Here is a 14,256-nt window from a genome sequence, read left to right on the forward strand (position 1 = left end):
AGTCCATAGGAGGTCAGGGAGGGGTTCGGAGTCCTCCTCGGCACCATTGTCTGTTGCCATCAGGAGGCTGAGTTCTGAACGCACAAAATGGGGTTTCAGTCTATTAGCGTGGAGAACCCGGAGAGGGTTCCGTGAAGATTCCATATCGATGAGATAGGTGACAGGGCCCTTGCGCTCGATTACTTTGAAGGGCCCCGTCCATTTGTCTTGCAGGGCGCATGGTTCGGTGGGGGACATTACCCATACTTGTTGGCCGGGTTCAAATTCGATGGAGGAGGCATTTTGGTCGTACCACCTTTTCATGTCCTCCTGACTGGCCTCCAAGTTTGCTTTTGCCATCTCTCTGAATCGTCGGGTCTGGTTGCGGAGGGTTAGGAGGTACTTGAAAACATCTGGAGGGTTCTTTAGAGGGGGCATTTCCCAGCCTTCTTTGACTAGGCTGAGCGGCCCTCGTACCGGGTGTCCATACAAGAGTTCAAACGGGCTGAAGCCGAGGGACTTCTGGGGGACTTCTCGGTAGGCAAAGAGAAGGCACGGTAGTAGCACATCCCACTGGCGACGGAGGGGCTCTTCCAACCCCCCAATCATCCCTTTGAGCGTGCGGTTGAACCGCTCAACGAGTCCGTTTCCTTGAGGGTGATAGGGGGTCGTGAATCGGTAGGTGACCCCACACTGTTGCCAGAGGGACTTCATGTATTTTGAAATAAAGTTTGTGCCCCGGTCACTGACGACTTCTCGGGGGAAGCCCACACGGGAGAAGATCCCCATCAGGGCCCGGCCGACTACCGGGGCTGTCACAGTTCGCAGGGGAACAGCCTCAGGGTAGCGGGTGGCGTGGTCCACCAGTACCAGGATGAACCGATGTCCTTGTGCTGTACGGGGGTCGAGGGGCCCCACAATGTCTATCCCCACCCTCTCGAACGGGGTGGTGACCACTGGAAATGGTTGCAGGGGGGCTTTCAGCTTGCGGCCGCTCTTCCCACTGGCTTGGCACGTGGGGCAAGACCGGCAGTGCTGGAGTACATCGTTCCTCATCTTAGGCCAGAAAAAGTGGGTCACCAGGCGACTGTAGGTTTTATCCTGACCCAGGTGGCCAGCCAGGGGGACATCGTGGGCCAGGTTTAGCAAGAAGTCTCTAAAGCGGAGGGGCACCACTAGTACTCGACTGGCCCCTAACTCCGCGATTCTCTGTTCGCTGTACAACAGGTCATTGTCCCAATAGACCCAATGTGTTCCGGAAGTATCCCCTGCGCTCTGAGCGAGGGCTTGTTGGCGGAGTCCCTCGAGGGAGGGACAGGTCTTCTGTTCTTGGCGAAACTGTTCCTGGGTGGGCCCCCCCTCTTGATGCCACTGATCCAGGCCGGAAAGGTCCTGAGGCTGAACGGGCCCCTCGGGAGTTTGTTCTGGGGGGACGGCACGGTCGGCGTCGTCTACTGGAGCGACCAGGGGAGGAGGTGCCGGCCATTCAGGTTCTTCGGGTCGGGGGATGGCACGGGCGGCCATGGACCGGGTGGTGACGCACGCCCAGTCCGGGATGCCCAACATCCCCAGGTGCTCTCTCCTTTCTACGGCGGCCCACGGGGAGCTTTCAAGGTCATTCCCCAGGAGACAGTCTACGGGGGCGTCATCTCGGACCGTCACTTTCAACATGCCGGAGACTCCTCCCCACTCGAAGGGGACGCAAGCCATCCGACATAGACTCTCCGAATTGTCGGCTGAACGGACAGGGCAGAGAATGTTCGGCAGGATCTGTTCTGGGGTCACCAGGTGACAGCGGACGGCTGTTACACTGGCCCCGGTGTCACGTAGGGCTTCGGCCCGGCGTCCATTAATGCTCACCCATTGACTGTACTTCCGGGTGTTGGCGGGTAGGGGGACCCGCGGGACCATGTCTCTTCCCCCTAAGCATGCTAGAGCCATGGCGGCTGGCTCCCATTCTTGGTGTTCTTGCTCATATTCTTCATGTTCCTCGGAGATTTGTTCTTCCCCCAGGGCGGCGGCAGCCATCTGGCGGGGTCTCGGAGTCTGGCTCTGTGGACAATTTGGGTCGTTTGCGTAGTGGCCGACTCGCTGAAATCGGTGACACGTGACATTGGCTCTGTATCCCGGCCGCGCCGGGGTGTTGCCCCGGTTGGCCGGGGGTGGGGTGCTGGTAGCGGGGGCGGCCGGAGCGTTGTCCTTTCCTCGTCCTTGGCCCCCTCCTCCTCCTCGGGGACGGTGCTGACCGTGGTGGTTCCGGTTCTGTTCATAGGACCCATTTCGGCCCACTCGGGTGATTTCCCACCGGTCAGCCTCGGCGGCGAGCTGCCGTGGATCAGTCAATTTGCTGTCGAGGTGCTGCCTGAGCTCGATGAAGCAGTTGTTTGATAGATGCTCCCATACCATGAGATTGAAGAGTTGTTCGTAAGTTGTGACGTTGCTTCCTTTGATCCAACCCTCGAAGGCCCGGCTGAAATAGTTCACGTATTCCACCCAAGTCGTACCCGGGATTCGGGTGCAGTCTCGGAACCTCTGGCGGTACATTTCGGGTGTGAGCCCATAGCGGGTGAGGAGGGCAGCTTTCATGTGGTCATAGGAGGTCATCAGATGGTCTGGGAGCTGTAGCAGGGCATCGCGGCCCTCATTGAGGAACCTCCCCCATAGACCGGCTCCCCAGTCGCTTCGATCGATCCGGTGGGAGGTCATAGCGATCTCGTAGGCCTTGAACCATTGCTGGATGTCGTCCTCTCGGAAATATTCTCGAACGACATCCTTGGGGATGTGTACCTTTTTCTCTGTTGCCCCTGGGGTGCGAGGTTGCTCGGGCACCCCTAATTCTTTGTTCTGCTTGCGTAAGTCTATTTCAGCTAATTTGCGCTCATGTTCATATGCCAGTCTCTTTTCCTCGAGCTCTCTTTGTCTCTGTTTCTCTTCCCGTTCTTCTCGGAGCCGCAGATGTTCTAGGTTCAGTTTCTGTTCGGCTAACTTGAGTTCACCATCCATTTTGAGCCGGGCCATTTCTAGTTCATGTAGTCGGGTTCTTTCTCGTTCTTGGATCTCGTCTTGCGAGAGACCCGTTCTTCGCTCCTCGGGAGCCGTGGTGTCTTTTTCTGCTGCTGCGACATTTTGGTCCAGGGGTCTGACGGCCCCGGTTTCTGCCCAGGACTCAAGGGCGTGCTTGAAATCGTCTTTAGTACTTAGGCCGGTGGTAGCGATACCTAGTTCAATGCAGAATTGTTTCAACTCACGATGGCTGTATTCTTCCAATTTCTCCATCTGGAATTTCTCGGTGGATCCGCTTTCTTTGGTTGTCATTGTGATTTCGTCGTGGGGTGAGCTACTCTCTGTACGATTATGCGGTGATTCGGATCGCGCCGCTGGCCACCAATGTTAGACGGACCGGGAGGGTCGGCCGAGGATAGGGGGAGAGGTCTCCGGGGAGACCCGTCTCCAGCGATCGTACAGACAAGTAACTTCCCCCCCACAGACGTACACCACACAAGGATAAGGTTCAACGATACTTTATAAGCAATTCTTTAAGTACGGTAAAATGGTACAAGGAGGTCTGGACTCAGGGGTCCCCTCGGTTCGGGTCTCTGGATTGGGAAAGGGGTAGCGGGACAGTCTTGTTACCAATTGGTTAGGTGAAATAGCTCTCAATCCTCGAGCTCGGCGTTCTAGATGATCGGGCCGCGGCGGAGCCAGCAGGTCCCGAGATGGTTGAAGGTAGCGACGGTCCGCGGCGGAGCCAGCAGGTCCCGATGAAGGTGGTGGTTACAAACGGTCCGCGGCCACGCCAGCAGGTCCCGACGACGATGAAGGTTTCAGAAGGTTGCGGCAGCGCCAGCAGGCAGGACGATAGTTCGCAAGGCAGGGCTACGGCAGCGCCAGTAGTCCGTCAAGGATGAGTTCTTCTCTGCGTCTCTCGACTCCAGGATACAACTGCCTTCCTGCTCTGGAGCTGCCCCAGTTATAGGTCTGGCGCCCTTTGATGTCCGGACCCTCGCACTTGGAGGTCGGGAGGTCCGGGATGAGGGAGTCCAGACACCCAGCAGGGGGGTGGAGCCAGCGCCTGGGGGAGCTGGGGGTGATCGTCACTTGGCGGGGGAGAGCCATCGACACCTCTTTCTCCCATTGACCTGCCAAGTAGTCCGCTCACCTCCTGGGTGGATGGTGGTGCCGGGATGTCGGGGCCTGGCCAGGCCCAGGGTTAGGGTCGATCGGAGGCCACGCGGCCTCGTGGTGCTGTGTCCAAGATGGCGCCCAGGTCGGGCGAGAGGGCCGGTAGGGGATCGGGCCCATGAGGTCGAGATGTTCAGAGGCAGGGGTCCCAGAGGGGACGGAAAACGGGTAGTGGTGGCGTGTAACACTTGAGGAGCCGGGCTCGGGCCTGGTCGTGCGGGAAGGGAGCGAGCCCTTCATGTGGCCTGTCCAACAATCATTATAAAGCAGCTCAATTAACAAACATTAAAGAAAATCAAAGGAAATGTGGAACTGTGTGATGTTCTCTAATGCTGTGTAATCTGGAAGTCTGGGAGGGCGATGCCGAAGATGTCGTTATTGTAGTCGCAGTGCGTGGCAGTCGGCCGGTGCACAGCTTTGCTGAATTACAAATGCAGATGGCTTCAAAGAGGTGTAACTCCCCGGCTGCAGCTGCGACTAGATGGCGGTATTTTTCAAGGTCCGGATCAGCTGAACGTCAGCTTTGTTTTATGCAGATACTTGACTGGAGCATGAAAAAAAATACGGAGAGCCATATTATCAAGACCGGCGATAACATTATCACCGTTTTAGCGGCAGGAAACTGCCGCTAAAACGGCGATAATGGGCTTGATAATATGCCCTTGAGAATTCCCATAGAAGCCCATGTTAACACTAAAAACGCTAAAGTGGCGATAATTTTTATCGCTGGTTTTGATAATATGGCCCCAGAGTTTGTCCTTTACTCTCCATTCTTTGGAAGGTTAATGTTATAATGAAGACAAAGTGCAGGTAAGCGTGGAACTCTTCTTTATTTGTCTACACATGTCCACAGGTTCCTGTCTGCTGGAGTGCACTGTGGAATGTTGGCAAACAGGGACTAGGACTTACCGAGAGGGACAGGGAGGGGAGGTGGGTCTGGAATAAACCAAAGACAGTAGATTACAACACACCTCCTTGCATAGGGGGAAAGAAAGGAGAAGGGAAAGGGAAGAGGAGGGAGAGAGAAAAACAGGGAACAAAGCGGGGAGAAAAGGAGACAAAGAAGTAATGCATGAAATACAACAGCAAGAACTTTCACTTTACACAATATTCACTAACCCACACAGGAGTGGACCTGCGTCTAAAAGATCTCCTGGGCATAGGTTGTAGTGTAGTTACTATATTCCCAATAGGCTCTGTGCATTGGAATAATATATCCTGTAGTTTAGACGTAGGACTGAGGTCGACTAGGTCTCTAGCAAATATATTAGACTTAATTGTGAGTGCCAGCTAGCTCAGAGGTCACTAGAAACTTTCTTGAATTCACAAGAAGGTATTCATTTCTGACAACCGCATAAGCATGACAACTTTGTTTCCCAAGAATAAGAAACGTATCTCTAGAGTCACGGAAACAATAGATAGCTATTTCACTCAGTCAATCGTGCATGCTTCGTTTCACCAGAGGTGCAGAGGAATAGAGAGACGGGCGTTTTCAATAAAAAGGGTATTTATTGAACAGTCTTCTTTCTCATGCAGAAGAAATTAACTGCTACAATCGTAATACTGGTTGCAAAGTACAATGCGTACAGTACGAAGAGTATTATAAAATAATTCCGTAAAAGCATGATATGGTTTCTAAGCCATAAAATACATAGAATACATACATTAATAAATAAAGACTAAAAGTATTCAACTGGGGCTTCTTAAATACGCCTACACCAGTGTACCCAACCTAGGTCTAGTACGAGGGAAGAAGTAAGTGAAGTGTAGCTTAAGTTTAGTATTCTTTGCCAAGAATCTATCCAAGAATTCCCTATGGGTCTAATCAGCTCCGTACCTTGGTTGTAGAATGAAGGAGGTCTTGTATCTCTCTCTCAGGACTCGATTTCCCAGCAACCCGCAAGGGTAGCCTGGAAACACTGGAGCTGGATTTCTCGGCAGAAGAAAAGACAGCGTCTCTCTCAGGGCATCTGCTGGAGGGTCGGCTTCCTTCGGCACTTGCTGCGGCGTGATGCGTCGGGCAAGTAGATAGTTGAACTGCTCCAAACCACTGTGTTTGCCTGGGCAAGTGTGGGCATATTTACACCTTAAAGGTGCCGAGATTGACATAAGATTGGACATAATAACGTCATCCAAGACTCAGTTCTTTGAAAACTCCATGATTTCTTGGATAAATTATTATTCAAGCAAGGGGAAGTCCTTGACTGCTGAAGGCGAGTTTTTCCAAGAAATCGTTGTGGATTTTCGGAACTAGTGGCTGTAGCCATGCCGTATTTGGACTGCATAGGCTAAGTCTAAATATGGTTATGATTTCTATGCCTATATAAAGATAGGGGGATTTAAACCTATATATGGGCATGAATCTGGAAAATTACACTAGGATTCTAAAAAGCTACACAACACCCACTCCACTTTAATATGTTCAACATTACTAAATTATAAGCATCTAAACATATCTAAAGCATGTGTTTACAATCCCACACAAAATATATGAAATGTACTTGAAATGGTTGCACACGAAAATGAGCGTTTCTACAGTACGCATTAAAGGAAATGATGTCATTCTAAGCATAAAGTATGATATCAGTAATGCAGATTGAATGAATCATGAAATTACATTTTATGAAAATGGCGCTTGAATAGAGAAGAAAAGGTCGAGACCATTTCATAACATAGTATATCAACAGTTATAGTATTGAGGACAAGGCCAAATATTGTCTCTAGGAAGTGTTCAAAAATAATTTATTGTTCTCTAAGAATAGTTCTACTTTAAGCAGATTACTTTGTGCCAAAAAGTTCAATGTTTTGGAAAAAAGTCAAATCGTAGAAAAAAAATAGAGTTCCAAAGTTAGAAGTCTTGTTTTGAAAAAGTGAAGAACGAATTAAGAGTTTAGAGAATGCTGTGTGTTCTAATTACAAAAGTTATTCTCTGTGTCGGGAGAAAACATTAAATCTACTAAGCTGGCAAAGAAATCGTCTACCACAGTAGGTAAAAGTGGACCTACTTCATTAAGTAGATCAATTGTGCACAGATGAGAAGCATCGCCGTTAGCGTCATCCGCATTAGCAATGTTCGCAGTAGATGGTACCTGTGTGCTTGTTATTCCTCGTACCTCACCATTAGCTGGAATCGCGGGTGAGATCTCAACGAATGCCGTCATAAGGATTGATAGCTGTTGGGGGCAACACGATGCATGAGTCGTTACCGGACCTAGCAAAGAGCCAACTTCCGTTGGCAGTGCTGATGGAAGTGTAAGAGAAACGTCTAACACGCATTCTTCTCCGCAAGGCAGGCATCGTAGAACAGGTAAGATGCAATCTTACCAGATTGGTCTGAGTGAAAGAAACCAAGTGGTATTCAGATCTCTTAAACGAGCCAAGCCGAGAATCTGTGTAATCCTGTCACGATACCGCATAGCAAGGGGAGCTTGTTCCATGGTAGTCTGGCTATCGTTGGTGACTGGACTTGCCATCTCGGAGCAGAATAAACAACAAGCATTTACAATGCAATAGGTCTCGCAGCATTAAAGTTTGAGTTACTTGCATTGTAAATGACAATGCTTTGCATTAATTTTTTGTATTTACTTGCAATTGGTATATAAGCATTGTTTGTGAATGGTTAGTTGTTGCTTATGCAAAGCAAAGTTGGTAGTAATATGTAGTGCTAGTCTTGCTTGTTATAAGCATGCTGATTTAAAGCGCTCTGATACCTGCGGGTAAAGTTTGCGCTATATAAAAGTGAAAACTAATAAATAAATTTAAAGAAGCCTACCTGTACCACGTCCGTTCTTATTCTGCAATGCCACATATCTTTGGGTCCCTGTACTTATTAACTGCACCCAGCTGTGGGGAAACCTCCATGGCAGGAACAACGTGTTGCCGGGCAGACAGGAGCAATGTAGCTGGTGTCCTGTGGCTGCACCGCAGGGTAACAGTGGAGGATCAGGAAGGCAGGCAGTTGGTAGTGCTGTGCCATAGCAGTGTAGTTCTCTGTGTATGATGGGCATGGGGGTTGCTATTGGCTGACAAGAAGTGGTGAGGAGGTGCCGGTTCGGTGTGCCTGCTTACGGATCTTGGGCAGGCGACAGGTAAAAAACAAGCATTAAAGGGCTGGAGGAAATTGGAGCTGGGTTGATGGGTTTGTACAGAAAAGTCGGAGACTGCCTGTGTTAGAATTTGTGCATTTCCAGGCCCTGCCCATCCTACTGGCCCAAACACTTCTTTACCACTTTAAGGAACTTCTTTTTAAAATACACCTCCAGAGGGTGTGAATATTAAGCAAGCCAAAGGAGATAGGGGATGGCCCTTCCGGATAGACACACCTATTTTGTAGCTTCTGAACTGCGGATATTAGCAAAGTCAAGTGCTAGCAAATCTGGAAAACTGTATTAACATATTGAAAGGGCTGTGGCAGGCCTCTCCTTTGGGATTTAATTTAACAGCCCAAAAAAATATAGTCACCCCCAATATGTATTTAAAGCACTCCTTCTGCCATGACTCCTCACATTTGGGATGATACTAATAATAAGCACTACTTGCCCACATGCCCATCTTCCCACCCATTCACTTTAAACTGACCTTTATACCAGCATTGCAGGGCATAACTTGAGCTGGTTGTTTCCGGTGCTTGGCATCACTGGGTCTTATGGCTGTCTGCCACAGGGTAGCACTGTTTTTGTGTTGTAGAAATTAGCACAACACCTGCTTATTTTCGCGCTGTAAACACCAGGAGACCTAAAAAGCAGGAGCGCCAACCAAAAAAGCACTTTCCAGGCCCTTGTGAGCAAGAAACATGCCACCAACACCCAATCGGTAATGAAGGGAGGGCCTTAGTCAGCACAGGGGGGCTGAACGTACATGGCCATACTTTTATCAAGTCTTAGGTAAGGGAACTCATTTTGGGGCTACTTTAGGCTTCTCCTTTACATTTTCCCGAGGTAAAAAGACTCCAATTGTAGAGAATAAGTATTTTAGACCTCACACACCCACAGAAAGAAAGGCCCTATGAGCATGAAACAAGTTTATACGTCCATTCGGCCTCTGGCCAATCGCCTTTGTCTCCACTCTTTTATTTTTTTGCTGATTTATATAGCGAGAATTTGACCCGAAAGTATTGGAGAGCTTTACATGAGCACCAGTTACATTACAGAAGGAGACATTCATTTGTTTTGGTAGGCATGGGAGATTAAGTGATTTGCCCATAATAATAATAATAATAATAATAATAATAATAATAATAATAAACGCCTTTTATATAGCGCCTGGTTACACTAGAAAACAGTGTGTCCCCGCGCTTTAAAACTGATCACCAGCACTGAACCCCAAAGAGAAGAAGAATACTAGGAAGAGAGCAGAAGAAAATCAGGATTTGGGAAAGAGGTGGGTTTTCAAGCTATGCCTGAATCTTGCTTCTGATGGCTCCTTCCGGAGCTCAATGGGGAGGTCATTCCATTGTTTACTAGCCAAATATCTAAAAGACCGGCCCCCCATCCGTACCCGTTGGATTCTGGGTACCTGAAGGAGCATACGGCCCTGAGATCGTAAAGAACGATTGGGATGATATTTGGTGAGTAGCGTTTGCAGATAGGCGGGCCCTCTCTCATAAGCAATGCGGTGATTCATACACATGCTTTTGAAGATAATACGTTCCCGTATAGGGAGACAGTGAAGTTGGGCTAGAGCTTGTTTCCCAGATGATCTTCCTGGGAGATTGAGAGCTAGTCTCGCTGCCGCGTTTTGAACACACTGTAGCCTATGCAAACCTTTGCTACTCAGACCTAAGTACAGGGCGTTACTATAGTCAAGGTGGGGCGTCACCAGAGTATGGATTAAGGTTTTCCTGCTGTTTGCAGGAAGCGAGTCCAAGGTTTTGCGTAGGACCTTAAAGATCCCATAGCAAAGGATGTGGAGTCTACCCCGAGACTCGAACCTTGGTTTCCCAGCTCCAGTCTAGCCGTGAGACCACATCCTCTCCCTTCTCTTCCACCCTTGTTTTAGAATTGTTTTGATGTTGGTTTGGAGTTAGCTTGAAGAGAAGGGCCGCCCCCTGGTGGGTGGGAGAGGGGGGCGGGGGGGTTCCTTCTAGCTGAATGCTATTGTTTGCCAGGAGAGTTATATTAGGGTTCGGTCATGGGTGGCCCTTTCTGGTTATTTAGCGTCCGTGGTTAAACGCCAGGATATACTGCAAGGTAAAGATTTAGCATCTTGGGGGCAGATTTATGTCGGACTTGCACCACGTTTAAACCGCCGTTGCGTCACGCAATGGCGGGTAAACGTGGCGCATCCCTGCGACCCATTTACTAGGCAGATGCGTCCCGTTGTAAAGCCCTGCGCCACTTGTGGCGTTCCGGCGCAGGTTGGGCGTTCCGGGGCAGGTGCGCCTCGCAAAAGTGCCTATTTCATTGCAAATGTGAATAATGGTTGATTGTGAAATGGGATTTACAATAATAGGCACTGGACGTTTATTCATACTTATTTTTAAGATGGCAATTTATTCCTCCAGAATTAAATAACAATTATTGTAGGTTATATTTGCCGTCTGCATATAGAGTATAATATTGGTAGAAAGCCATCAGAGCACTATGCATCAGGATGGGAAAGAGTAAGGCAGACGAATGGCGTGCAGTAAAAAGAGGCAGGGAGGCAAGGAGAGCAAACCGATGGAAATACAATGAATGGTGAGGAGTAAATCAAAAGCATTGGCAGATAAGTCAAATAATGTATACATGGTGAACTGGGTGCTATAGCTAATGGAATCCCGTTTCTGTGAACCTCAGCGTTCAGCAAAAAAACCTTGTAGGCACTTTTCCTGTGGCTCCACTCTGTTGACTTTGGTGGAGTTTCACTTGAGGTAAACAACCTTTGTGGTGTTAAAACATCAACCTCATCAGGCCTTCAGAAGCTCTCCCTGGTCGAGGGTAACTGGGGCTGCGAGCTGCATGCTTTGACATCGTGACCGCCCGGACTTGCTCCAGAACGGTCGCTCCCTCCCTCACTCTTTGGTCCCACGCTCTGTGGGTGCTGCTGGTCGCATTTGGGTATCGTTGTTAGCGCTGTGTGTGTTCTGTGATAGCGCTGTGTTTGCCTTACATCGTAGCTCGTTTTGTATAGCGCTGTGTGTGTTCTGTGATAGCGCTGTGTTTGCATTACATCGTAGCTCGTTTTTGAGAGCTTTAATCTGACCTGGATTAGCCTTTGGCGCTGCTCGCTCCGCTCTGCATTGCAGCGCAACATTTGCTGTTGCTCTCTCTGCTTGCTGGCGCTTTGGCTTTACTGTAGGCGCTTTGGTTCCATTTGCTGCCCCTGCCTCACTTTCCCTTTGACCCTCCATTTTGTTTGTGTTGGTGTTCCCTGGGCCGCCCCTCCTCCCCGCTACCGCCTCCCAGCTGCTGCCCCTCCCACGCTCAGCCCCCCCCACTTTCCATGTTAGACAGATGTCCCAACGCGCAGCGTCCACGCGCTGCGGCCGCGCCGAAGGTGCCCCAAAGGTAAGCCCGTCTACGCCCGTCCGCGCCTGGACCGCGCCCAGCGCCAGACCCCCTGGCCCTCGTACCACCCACCCCACCCACATTACATACGACGCCACCACCCTCTTAGCCCTAAACCCGGGCCGTCTCCCCATCTGCATCCAAGCCGCTCCTGGACACACCCATGGACCCTTCTCTTGCAACTCCTGCAAATTCGACGGCACCAAGAACAACTCCTCACCCACGAACACACAACAGATATCTGGCACCAACCACCTACAATGCATCCTGCTCAACACCGGTCCGGTCCACAGGCACACCATCGACCTCTGGAATCTACTAGACACCATCTCTCCGGACGTCGCCTTCCTAACAGAAACATGGATGAACGCCTCATCAGCCCCAGACATCACCATTGCCATCCCGGAAGGCTACAAGATCATCCGTAAGGACCGCACCGACCAAACCGGAGGAGGCATCGCTATCGTCCATAAGAATTCCATCCGCATCTCTACCAGCTCTGACGTCAACCTTGCCAGCCCCGAACACCTTCACTTCCAGATCCACACCGACCCCAAGACCACACTCAGAGGCACCCTCCTCTACCGACCTCCAGGACCCCGTCCACAATTCAATGAAGACATCACTGACTTTATCACCCCACACGCCCTCCCCTCCGAGGAATACATTCTATTGGGAGACCTCAACTTTCACCTGGATAAGAGCAATGACAGCAATGCCACCACCCTTCTGGACAATCTCGCCAACCTCGGGCTCAAACAACTTGTCACTACCCCCACCCATATCGCAGGTCACACACTCGACCCTATCTTCACCTCCAGCAAACATGTCACCTTCAGTCACACCACAGCTCTCCATTTGACGGACCACAGCTGCGTTCACTTTATCTACAATAAGACCACAACCAACAACCATCTTCAACCTACTCTGCGAAGAAACTGGAACAAAATCACCATCGACCAGATCTCCTCATCGCTTCTTCAAAACCCCCCTGCCCACTCCTCAAACCCCGACCAAGCAGCCATTAACCTCACCCAATGGCTATCCAACAGTGCCGACATCCTAGCACAGTTGAAAAAACGTCAAACCAAACCAGGCAGCAAAACCGCCTCCTGGTTCAAAGATGATCTTAAGAAATCTAAGAAACTCTGTCGCTCCCTCGAGAAGGCCTGGAAAAAAGACCCAAACACCAGCACCAGAGACGCCTTCAAAAACGCCACCCGCATACACCACCAACTAATCCGGTCTGCCAAGAAAGCCGCATTCAAAGACCGACTAGATAACAACGCCCACAACAGCAAGGAATTATTCAACATCGTCAAAGAATTTACCAACCCCTCAGCCAACTCCAACGACATCACCCCCTCTCAAGCCCTCTGCGACTCCCTAGCTTCGTTCTTCCACAACAAAATCGCAGACATCCACAACAGCTTCGATAACCGACCCGGAGACCAACCCACCCAACCTTCTGCAGGACCTTAACCCCCCCTTGAACATCCTTAATGACTGGAACCCAATCTCCACTGAGGACACCATCCGCCTGATGAACTCCATCCACTCAGGATCCCCAACTGACCCATGCCCTCACCACATCTTCAACAAAGCAGACTCCATCATAGCACCACACCTCCGAGACGTCATCAACTGCTCCCTTAACTCCGCCACCTTCCCGGAAAGCTGGAAACACGCAGAACTCAGCACCCTTCTGAAAAAACCCACAGCTGACCCCACCGAACTCAAAAACTACCGCCCCATCTCGCTCCTTCCATTCCCGGCCAAAGTCATCGAGAAAGCCGTCAACAGTCAGCTCGCCGCCTTCCTCGAAACCAACAAATCCCTCGACTCCTCACAGTCCGGCTTCTGAGCCAAACACAGCACTGAGACCGCCCTCATCGCAGCAACAGACGACATTCGAACTCTACTGGACAATGGAGACACAGTCGCTCTCATCCTCCTCGACCTCTCCGCAGCCTTCAACACAGTCTGTCATAGCACCCTTTTACAGCGCCTCAGAAACGTCGGAATCCAAGGAAAAGCACTGGAATGGATCACCTCGTTCCTCACCGGAAGAACCCAGAGAGTCCGCCTCCCACCATTCAAGTCAGAGGCCACTGAAGTCATCTGCGGCGTACCACAAGGATCTTCACTCAGCCCTACCCTCTTCAACGTGTACATGAGCCCCCTCGCGGCCATCGCACGCCAACACAACCTCAACATCATCTCCTACGCTGATGACACTCAACTGATCCTATCACTCACCAAAGACCCCAACACTGCCAAAACCAACCTACATGAAGGAATGAAAGAAGTAGCCGAGTGGATGAAGCACAGCCGCCTGAAACTGAACTCAGACAAAACAGAAGTCCTTATCTTAGGTACCTCCCCCTCCACCTGGGATGACTCTTGGTGGCCAGAGGCCCTTGGAAAAGCACCCATCCCGACGGACCACGCACGGAACCTGGGCGTCATCCTGGACTCCTCACTCTCTATGAACAGACAAGTCAACGCCGTTTCATCATCTTGCTTCAACATTCTTCGCATGCTCAAAAAAACATTTCGCTGGATCCCCACCGAAACTAGAAAAACGGTCACCCACGCATTGGTCACG

This window comes from Lissotriton vulgaris, chromosome 3_1, assembly GCF_964263255.1.
Source record: "Lissotriton vulgaris chromosome 3_1, aLisVul1.2, whole genome shotgun sequence".
Lineage (NCBI taxonomy): Eukaryota > Metazoa > Chordata > Amphibia > Caudata > Salamandridae > Lissotriton > Lissotriton vulgaris.